This window comes from Bos grunniens, chromosome 7 (assembly GCF_055505025.1).
Source record: "Bos grunniens cultivar Pamir isolate PY7600 chromosome 7, Bosgru_T2T1.0, whole genome shotgun sequence".
In the NCBI taxonomy this organism is placed as follows: Eukaryota; Metazoa; Chordata; class Mammalia; order Artiodactyla; family Bovidae; genus Bos; species Bos grunniens.
The window spans coordinates 59,998,550-60,009,334 of record NC_141171.1 but is presented as its reverse complement, the minus strand read 5'-3'; the positions used below and the strand labels follow the sequence as shown (position 1 = coordinate 60,009,334).

At 44.1% G+C, this 10,785-nt stretch overlaps 1 protein-coding gene across 4 annotated transcripts in view; it reads left to right on the top strand.

The window, feature by feature from the left end:
* Positions 1–2,984: 2,984 nt before the first annotated feature.
* The window catches only part of HTR4 (5-hydroxytryptamine receptor 4), a 197,454-nt gene continuing 189,653 nt past the window's right edge, over positions 2,985–10,785 (top strand). For all 4 annotated transcript variants that reach the window (XM_086412335.1, XM_086412333.1, XM_086412334.1 and 1 more), the window contains exon 1: positions 2,985–3,350. The gene's annotated coding sequence lies outside the window, so the exon portion shown is untranslated. The remainder of the gene's footprint in view (positions 3,351–10,785) is intronic.

Here is a 10,785-nt window from a genome sequence, read left to right as displayed (position 1 = left end):
AGGTAAACATTATTGTAATATGTAATATTACATATGTAATATGTAATAGGCTTATTATCCTTATGATACCTTTTTAGTAGTAGAATTGTTGGGGCAAAGAGCCTGCATGATTATAATAATTTTACTTATAATAGTAGCACCTTTTAAATAAAGCTGATAAAAAGAAACTTTAATGGTGGAAGTCTTATTTAGAAAAAGCAAAACAAAAACAAATAAAGAAAAGGAAAGAAAAGTCTATGTTTTAAGCTATGCATCAAAGCAGTGCCATTTAAAACCATAGCGCATTAACTGAGGTGCTTCAATTGACCAGCCCAACTAAATAGAGACAAATGGTGCAAGAAAAAATTATTGATAGTACTGTCTGTTCAACACAACCAGACATTGCACTTGTTCTCATCATCTGTTCATTCAAGAAATAGTCATTGAATCCCTACTGTGTACCTGGCATGGATCTAGGGGCTGAGACACAGAAAGAGAGGTAAGATGTGTCCACCTTGGAGTCACTCACCATCCAGTGGCCAAAGCATAGATCTAGGGGCTAAGACCCAGAAACAGAGGTAAGACGTGGTGTCCACCTTGGAGGCACTCGTCATCCAGTGGCCAAACAGATAAATAACTCATAGTAACACAGTGTGGTGGTAACTGCTGCAGCAGAGAGAGGAAAACAGCTTTGTGGGAAGAGAGAACCTGGAGCAGTTTCAACCTCCATGTAAACTCCATTCTTCTCTCTTGTTCCCTTCTCTCCGCTTAGAAAGCACCAATTGAAATGGAATATACCTTGAAAAATCAGAGTTCTGGAGAATCAGAGAAGGGAGAGATCACAAACAGCTCCATGGAATCCATGAGCACTGAAGAGAGGTAGGTCAGGCAGCATCTGGAGGAGGGCACTCTGGAAACAACACTGTGGGCACTGGTACAGACACGAAAAGAAAAACAAATGTTCAGGGGACAGATTGCTTGAAACACAAGGTTTGGGTATGCCAAGATGACTGAAAAGAGGTGCTATCTTGGGTTGCTGTTAATAATAAGACAAGGCATTTGTGTGTTTCTCCATAACTAAAAAGGGCTTCCCTGGTGGCTCAGACAGTAAAGAATCTGCCTGCAATGCAGGAGACCCGGGTTCCATCCCTGGGTCAAGAAGATCTCCTGGAGAAGGGAATGGCAACCCACTCTCGTATTCTTGCTTGGAGAATTCCATGGACAGAGCAGCCTAGCGGGCTACAATCCATGGGTTTGCAAAGAGTCAGATACGACTGAGCGACTAACACACACACCATAACTAAAAGAGCAGTGTTGTATTAGTTACCTATTCCTGTTGTATTGTTACCTATACCAAAAAATTACTTATTGGTTTAAAACAACCCAAATTTATTATTGTACAACTCTCTAGAGCAGAGATCTGACATGAGTCTTATTGCACTAAGATCAACGTATCTTCAAAGCTACCTTCCTTTCTGGAGACTCTCAGGGAGAATCTCTTTGCCCCATGTCTCAGCTTCTGCATTCCTTGGCATGGGACCCCTTCTTCTTCCTTCAAGGCTAGCAACAGCTGGTCAAGTCCTTCTCACACTGCATCACTCTTGACCTCCTCTTCTGTCTCTCACTTCTACTTTCATGGAGCCTTCTAAAGGCCCACCTTTGCAACCAGGACAATTTCTCATCTCAAGATCCTTAACTTACACTTGATTTGGTCCAATGGGAAGAGGAGGAAAGAACAGTTGCCTGTGGCAGAGTAAGGAGAGACTCCCTAGGAAATGGGAAGAGATTGACCAGAAACTGGGGAAAAGGGGAGGGAAGTAGAGTTGTGAGAAATGAATCAGGCTTTGCACTCTCATGAGTGTGAGGATCATGGTGTCATTCATCAGGAATATTTGGTTTAGGGAAGTGACATAGTGGTAAATTTAAGTTTCGATCTTTAGAGAAAAAACTGACAACTTTTCCACTTTCAAATTTTGAATGGGGGATGTATAGTCAATAAATATTCAAGACATACAAGCCAGGGAGAGAAACCATGGATGGGAATGACTGAGAGTGAGATCTGTTGAGATAGAGACAGGGCACAAAGAAGGTAGAGAAGAGACACCTGGGGTGGGGAGAGGGGGAGATGGGAAGAGAGAGATACAAGTGAGAGAAAGTGTACAAGTAAGATGGGGAAGAAATACCATTAAGATGGGCCAGGTTGGCAAAGGGAGGAAGTAAGAGACAGGAGTATCAACAGAGAGAATCTTAGAAAGGGACCAGCTCAAAGGTTTCTGGCATGAGTTTGTTGGTCAATTTAAATTTCCCGTTCACTTGGGGTGTGCTCACAATTGTAAGTTAATAATTTTTAAGATTGTCTGGAAAGATTTATTTGCTTTCGGAGGTTAATTACTATCACAGCTCCTCTGTTTTGTCAAGCTTCCCCGAAGACTGTGTGGTCCAGGAAGTGGAGGAGTGGGGTGAATTATCTTAGCAATAGCCCTTGCCACTTCCCTCCCCCTATCCTCCCCAGCTCCCACCCCACCCCTCCACCCCAACCTGTCTCACTAAAGGAAGACTTTCCCCTTCCCTTCCTAAATGACTTAATTCTTGAAATGGTTTGTCCCTGGAATTGGAGGCCTTGGAAAGACGTGTTGAGGAAAAATGTTTCTCATTCTGTCACGATTCCTCACAGATATTACTATGCACTAGTGACGCACAGGAGCTTTGGTAAGTCTCAACACAACTGGGAGTTTATGGTCCCCATTTTACGTATGGGAGCAGAGGGGCTAGTCTTCTGTCTAACCCCTCGCTCAAGGTCACAAACTGATAAAGCCAGAATAGGCTTCCTCCAGATTATGGAAGCAAAACTAGTATTGGCAGGGTCACTTGGGAAGACTAGTCAGTTGAAACACTGACCGGAAAACTTGGATGCCTTATATCTAAGGGACTACGGGTCTCACGCTGAACTCTGCTCCCAACTAACCTTGCCCTGGCGGAGTCAGAGGCTGAGAAGGAAGTAGACTGTAGATTTCCCCTGGAACGGACACCACAGGCACCTACCCTTTTCACGTTTATTATCTTTCGCTAGAGGAGTGAGTACTCAGAGAGGTTAATCAACTTGCCCAAGGTCACCCAGGAGCCAGCAGTGAGCCCAGGACTACCTTCCTCGGTTGGGCAGCGGTCTCCGGGGAAGGCGCCCGCAGGCTCGTCCCCGAGGAGTGAGGTCCCTCTGGCCCTCGCCGCGCCCACTCCCGTGCGCTCCCGGCCGCGCCCCCGCCGTCCCTGGCCTCCGGAGGGGGCGGTCGCAGGGAGGATGCGGGCTGGGGGCTGCTGAGCCCGCGCAGCCACCGTCGGTCAGCCGAGAGGACGACGATGCTCGGCGCGCTCAGGTGAGCCGGGGCTGGGGGCTCTCCGCCGCAGCCCCATGCGGGCCGGTGCCTCTCGCTCGCCGGCCTCCCAGCGCGGGGGCTGGAGCCCGCACCCGAGGGGGCGGCGAGGAGGGCGCAGGCAGCGGCTGGGAGCGCGGCGGCGGCGGCGGCAGAAGCTCGGCTCCGCGGCGAGGGGTGGCCGTTCCCGTCCGCCGGGCGCCTCGCTCCCTAGCCTCTGCCGAGGGTAGGTGCGGCGAGGGCCCTCGGGTCACAACCCTGCGAGCCCAAGCGTGCGCGGGGACGCGGCGGCGCGGCGGGGACGGGTTGGGGACTCTGGATTCCTGGGACCTGGCTTTAGCTCAGGGATGGGCTGCGTGGCGACTCAGACTGTAGGTGGGCTGGCTGGTTGTGTAGTACATGCCTTCAGCATGGGACCACTAGGGTTGGGGCTCATGCCCTGCACTTGGGTACGTAAGTACTTGAGAAACTGCTTGTGTCTTTGCTGACTCTGTAAGGTAGTATAACGTGTGCGTGTGTGTGTATGTATGTGTGTGTGTGTGAGAGAGAGAGACATAGCATAGGCTGTGCGTCTAACCGTGTGTGTGTGTGACAGGGTACATGTGGGGACAGTATGGATGATACTGGATGCATAACGGAGAGAGTGGGCTCTGTCTAACTCTCTCTGTGCATAACAAGATACGCATATCCAGCGTGTATAACTGGCTGTGTGGCTGTGTATGTGAGTGACCATGAGTGTGTGGGCACGTTGTACTGCATGAAATATTGGTGGTGGCTGCCAGAGTTAGCTTCCTGCAATTGTCTTTCACAGAATCCCAATCGCAATTTAAGATGCCTTTCTGTTCAGCTTGCTACCCAGTGTCTGGCACTGTGCTGTTAGTCCCCTTTGGAAGAAGTGGCTGTTGATACAGGGAAGTGGTGGCTGGCAGAGGTGGAGAAATCATGGCATGAACTCATGTTCCTAGAGTTCAATGTTGAGAAAACATTGGCTTGGCTTCCTATTGGTTCGTTAAAATGGATAAAAAATGTTTAAGGTACAGGTTCAGCATGACCCAAACAATGGCTTTTTTTTTTTTTTCTTCAAACAATGGCTTTTGATGGAAAGACCCTTAGGCTAGTTTGCTCTTCTTGTCTTAATATTACTGCGACGGAGTCCATGGGTCAGAAAGCTGTGGGTGACTCTGAGGGTGGTGGGTGGTGTTTGCCTAGGCTCCTGTGTGAAACCCCAGCCTCACTGATGAGGTAGGAGAAGTTGCTATGTGCTGCTGGTAAGCCCAGGTGATGAAGGGAAAGGACACTGATGATGGATGCAGCGCCCTAGAAACAAGGAATAAGTCAGGACATGGGATGAGACTCATGGAGTTCTGAGGAGCAGCTCTCCAGTAAGAAATGATGAGTGTGGGAAAAAAAGAGTAAAAAGTATTTGCATCATTCTCGCGTCATTTTTCTGTCTTATGTATATTTTTTCCATGCCACCCTTACCCTAAACTCACTCCTGTGTTTGTATCATTTTCCACCTTGGAAATGTCTTTATTATAATTATTATTGTACAGCTGAATGGGTCATCACTTAAACTCCAGGAGAACTGTAGTGCATCAGACAAGCGGGGGCCTCAGGGAGTGTTCAGTTCAGCACTTGCTGAGGCCCAGAGGACAGTGATGCTCTTGGTTCCTCTGAGTTATCTGGATTTTGTCCGTGAAGCTGCCCCTTCTAGGGGCCATGGTGGCCTTGTAACCGCCAAACTGAATACTTTTCTTCCACTTGAGTTCTTCCAAACCTCCCTAACACTGTTCATCCCCTCATCTCTTTCTTCAGCTTCACAGACTGAAGAACAGCACCTAAAACACAATGTAAATGACCTGCAGCCCAGACCTCTTCCTGACTTTCCTATCTTTTATTGAACCATCACCATCCTCCAAGTCACTGTGACTGGAACCAAAGTCACTTCTTTATTTCTCCTCTTTATTCACCAGTAGCAGCCATCGCTTAATTAATAGGCAGGTCTTATTCATTTTTCCTCAATACCTATTGAGCCTATTTTTTTGTTTGTTTGTTTTTTAATCTCACTGCCAGCACCTAATCAGGTGAAACCCATGTTCAGGGATTTCCAGAGATAGAGACTGATACAGGCTGTAATCGTTGAAAAAATGCAAAATAAATGCATATAGAGGAGTACCTTGATATTATCAGTGACTAATAAATAAATTCTTTGGAAGAATCTGGACCTTTTGATGATTGTAGTGTTATGTGATCTAGATCAAATCTCTTGGTCTTTTTAAATCTCACTTTCTTTATCCATGAAATGAAATGGAAGATTTCAAGTAGAATTTATTTGTTAAATCATATCCAAGGTTTTTCCCAGCTCTAAAATTCTCTGCTTATCATTGATGTTCTTTGTTTTTGTGAGAAACTTTTAATACCTTATGGTTACCTTCCAGTATCCAACCATCTCTAAAAAAAAAAAATTCAGGTTATCTTCGGGGAAAAGAACTAGGCAAAGAGAAAACAATGAAAACGCACTGTTGCCTTCGTTTTGTGGTTGAGAGTCCACCGCACACATCAAGTCTTAGAGATGAAAAGGCCTTATAGGTCACCTATCCCCGCCTCCCATCAAGTGCCAGAATCTTCCATACTATTGCCTGTTTGAAAATTTTAAAAAAGTGCCAAGTCTTATTAAAGTAACTTCAAACAACTTTGTAATTCAGGGTTTCTCAAACCTCTTGTACTATTAATGTTGTGGGCTAGGTAATTTTTGTCAGGAGGGACTAGCTTGCCCATAGTAGGATATTTAGCAGCATCTCTGCTATCATTAGGTGCCAATAGCAACTGCCTGTTGTGACAACCAAAAACATCTACAGATATTACTAGTACCTCCTTTGGGGACAAAGTTCCCCCTCCAGCACCTATTGAAAACAATTGTTGTAATTCAAACACAAGTCTTGGGACTTTGAACAGAAAGACCTTACAACAAAGTATTTTAATAGACAGAGGAATGCTGTGTTGTTAGCTGCTTTCCCACGCACTTCCAACTTAGCCACCATCACAGTTTACCTTTATACCTCCTGGTTTCTCACTGCCTTGTTGCTATGTCTGGAAATGCTCAAGATGCTGCTAAAGGCTGAGAAACGTTTTAGAGACAACATAGTAATAATCCTAATAGCGCACATTAATCCAGCCCTTATTATGTGCCAGACACAGCTCTAAATGCTTTACATGGATAATCTCATTTAATCTACATTAAGAATCCTTTAAGAGAGATACTTTATTTCCTCCATCTTAGAGATGAGGTAACTCAAATGGAGAGGTGGAATAGCATGCCCAAGTTCTCTCAGCTGTAAAGCGGTGAACCTGGGGTTAGGCTGTTTGCTCCAGAGTCTTTCTTCTGAACCTCCATATGAAACTGCCTTTTGAGAATGAGATCTTGATGTCACAGGGTAGAAAGGATCTTAAACATGGTGTAGTTCAATTGTAGAATCAAGTCTGATTCTAGGTAAGTTAGAAACTGTGAGGTTGATATTTGTGTTCGGTTGATGTATTTTGACTTCTTCCCTGTTATGTCTTCTCCTGTCTCTTTGAAATTGAGGGTATTCAGAAATAGCTCTAAGGCATATGCAGAGTGACAGAGGTGGTGGCAGCCTTGGTTAAATTAGGGGAGAAGGGCTCAGAGGAAAGGAAGAATGGCAGGAGGGAGCAAACAATGGATGAAACATTTCTTTTCCCATTAAGTCCTTGCTGCTGCTAAGTCGCTTCAGTCGTGTCCGACTCTGTGCGACCCCGTAGACGGCAGCCCACCAGGCTCCCCTGTCCCTGGGATTCTCCAGGCAAGAACACTGGAGTGGGTTGCCATTTCCTTCTCCAGTGCATGAAAGTGAAAAGTGAAAGGGAAGTCGCTCGTCGGGTCTGACTCTTAGCGACCCTATGGACTGCAGCCCACCAGGCTCCTCTGTCCATGGGATTTTCCAGGCAGGAGTACTGGAGTGGGGTGCCATTGCCTTCTCCACATTAAGTCCTTACTATTATCTAAACTTTAGATATCTATTTTATCACCCAGATAAAGTCTCCATACTTTTATCAGTTCCCTCCTTCTGTTTTCTTCTTGGCCTGCCCTTTCATTCGTCCATTCTGCTTACTGTTTTTATACTACGGGGCAGTAGAAAGTGGTATACATTTGGAAAGATGGAAATATAAATGTGATATAAATAGCCACTAAGAGGCTTATCGATAGGGCTAACCTTAAATACAGTCAGAGTAAGAATGATTACTTTAACAATTACCAATTACTTTACCAATTGAAGATCCAAGGCAAGTCCTAACAATTTTGAGGGTCTTAGAGGGTCTTTCCTCTAAGATCCTATATCAGTACATAGATTGCTGGTCCCTGCTCCTAGAGTTTCTAATTCAGTGTTTCTAGGCTAGGGTCTGAGGATGTGCATTTCTTACAGGTTCCCAGAAGATGCTGATGCTGCTAGTCCAAGGACCACAATTTGGGAACAACGTAGTTAAGACCTAATAACCAAATAAAGCTCATGACCCACCTATCTGAGACTTTTTAAACAAAAAGTTATCTTATTTTTAAGATAACTAAATATTTGGATTTATGAGAATCAATACAGCAAGATTAAAATAGGGACTAATTGACATCTCTCACTTAGCATTTTATTTTGAATTTCAGAAAAGCCTTTTTTTTTTTTTTTCCAGCTGTGGTATTTCTGGGTTAATATTTCTGATCTTAGATCTTTTCTTGTTCCCTCCTTCCACTTACTGCTCAATTTGGGTGACAGAAATCCTCATTATTCACAGGATAATCCAAATAAAAAGTACGTTAAAATCTTATCTATTGCCAGATAAATTCTGACCAGTCCTTCTGAGATTAAGAAAGATGTTACTTCTGCATCCAGTTTTTGTTTCCTGTTGCTTTATACTTCTTTTCCCTTTTAAATCAGTACCAGCCCAGTGAAGAAACCCAACAGAAATTCAAGTCAAAACAGTAATAGGTAACTGATTAATTTGTTTTAAATTTCAATCAGAGAACTTTCTTTAAAACCAAATTTCAAACTCAGTCAACCCCTTCCTTCTTTTTGACTGCCAGCAAGTGTTTCTTTTTGCAGGATCACACATCCTCCACCTAAACAAGGTGTTTCCAAATACTTAGAAAGATTCAGTGATTCTGAAGCTCAGATGCAATTTAAATAATGTTTATTGGATATTTACTCTGTGCTGTGGAGTTGTTACACTTATCATTTTTTATTTTTCCATCAGTCACAGAGAGATGAGGTTTTGTTTGTGTTGCTGCTAAGTCGCTTCAGTCGTGTCTGATTCTGTGCGACCCCATAGACAGCAGCCCACCAGGTTCCCCGTCCCTGGGATTCTCCAGGCAAGAACACTGGAGTGGGTTGCCATTTCCTTCTCCAATGCATGAAAGTGAAAAGTGAAAGTAAAGTCACTCAGTCATGCCTGACTCTTAGCGACCCCATGGACTGCAGCCTACCAGGCTCCTCCGTCCATGGGATTTTCCAGGCAAGAGTACTGGAGTGGGGTGCCATTGCCTTCTCCAGGGAATCTTCTCAACCCAGGGATCAAACCCGGGCCTCCTGCATTTCAGGCAGACGCTTTAACCTCTGAGCCACCAGGGAAGCTCCCAATTGTATTAGTAAATATATATAATTTTCTTGTATATAATAAAGGCCACATTAGTTTGCTTAAACAAAAAGTGAAATTTATTGGAAGGATACTGGGGCTTCTTGTAGATCAAGGAACTAGACCCCAGGAAAGATGCGAAGAGGGTCATCTCCAGAGAACTCAGTTCCAGGCATTCACAATCTTTTCCTCATTGCTCTTCAGTTAATGTGACACATTCCCACGATTGTGTCTCTTGGTTCAAATTCTCAAGAGAAAGGATCTGATGGCCCAAAGTTATAGCAGAAAAGTGGTTGCCAGGGCTCACTCTTGTACTGTGGTAAGTATTCCTAGTAAAAGTGATCTAGAAGATGCTTGAGTGAATATCTCCTGTTGTCACATAACTAGTTGGCAGAGACTGGATTTGAACTCTGGTTTGACTCTAAATCCGATGCATTTCTCCTACCAAAGGGATAGCTGAGAGAGAAGCACGTTAATTTGGCATGTAGTAATGGCCGCTTGCCTTTATTTTCAAGGTTCGCCCATGTTAGACCTTCCCTGTGTAGGGTCTTATAGCTTTCATTTGTGCATGCCTCTTGGGCTTCCCTGGGTGGCTCAGATGGTAAAGAATCTGCCTGCAATGCAGGAGACCTGGGTTCAATCCCTACGTTGGGAAGATCTCCTGGAGAAGGGAATGGCTACCCACTCTAGTATTCTTGCAAAATTCCATGGACAGAGGAGCCTGGCCAGCTACAGTCCATGGACTCACAAAGAGTTGGATATATGTGAGCAACTTACGCTTTCCCTCTGTCTCTACCCTGGTTTCTGATACTTCTGTGACTGCATCCTGGCCACTCTCTGTCCATCTGGTTTCTGTACCATGTGGCCTGGTTTCTCATTCTGCTCAGGCATGTCGTGTCTCTGGCTCACCTAGAACAGCTCTAGCTCACAGATTGTATGAGCTGAAGGAATCTATTGTCTTGTCCCATCTTCTACCTGTATAGTAAATCATTTCTAAAGTATGCCAGGCACTTACCATGAGCATTGCTGAGAGCTCTATATCTCATTCAACTCTTCTAACAATCCTGTTGTTGCCTTTTGGGGGGTTTATTTCCCAATATTTTATTGTAAAAAAATATTTAAGAGAAAAGTTGAAAGACTTGTATAGTGAATACCAAATACTTACCAAGTAGGTTCTGTAATATCATTTTACTGACTTCTTTTTAAAAACTATCACATTTCTATCTTCATTCCTCTGTCCATTCAGCAATTAATTTTTTTCGATGATTTCAAAGTAAGCTGTTGTTTCTAATTCTCATTTTTATCACTGGGAAACTGAGACCAAGACAGGTGACGTGACTTACCTGAAGTCATTCAGGAGGAGGCAGTCGATTGTCACTGGAGCTCTGACTCCCCCAAGCCATTTTCTTAACCACCAAGCAGTATTGTATTTCCTGGAAGGGCAGAAAGAAAGACTCACTCAAGATTGCTTAGTGTCAGGGCAATGACTAGCACCAGGTCATCTGATTCTCAAGCTCCCAAAATTTCCATTGCATTGAACCGTGATAAACAGCCTACTTTCCATGTAGAAGCAGGGTTTCTTCTGCTCCACAAATATCTGCAGATTTGGTGCTCTACAAAATCTCTGGAAAATCTGATTTTTGACACAGATGATTTTGCAGAACTAATACACTTTTTATTCCTTCTCAACATTTAAAAATAATTTGTGGAAACAACAGGCTGGGAAATTATCATTTTAGATAACTTTTTACAGTGTTCAGAGGACTTTCACATATGTTATCTTATTTGAACTTCATGAGTA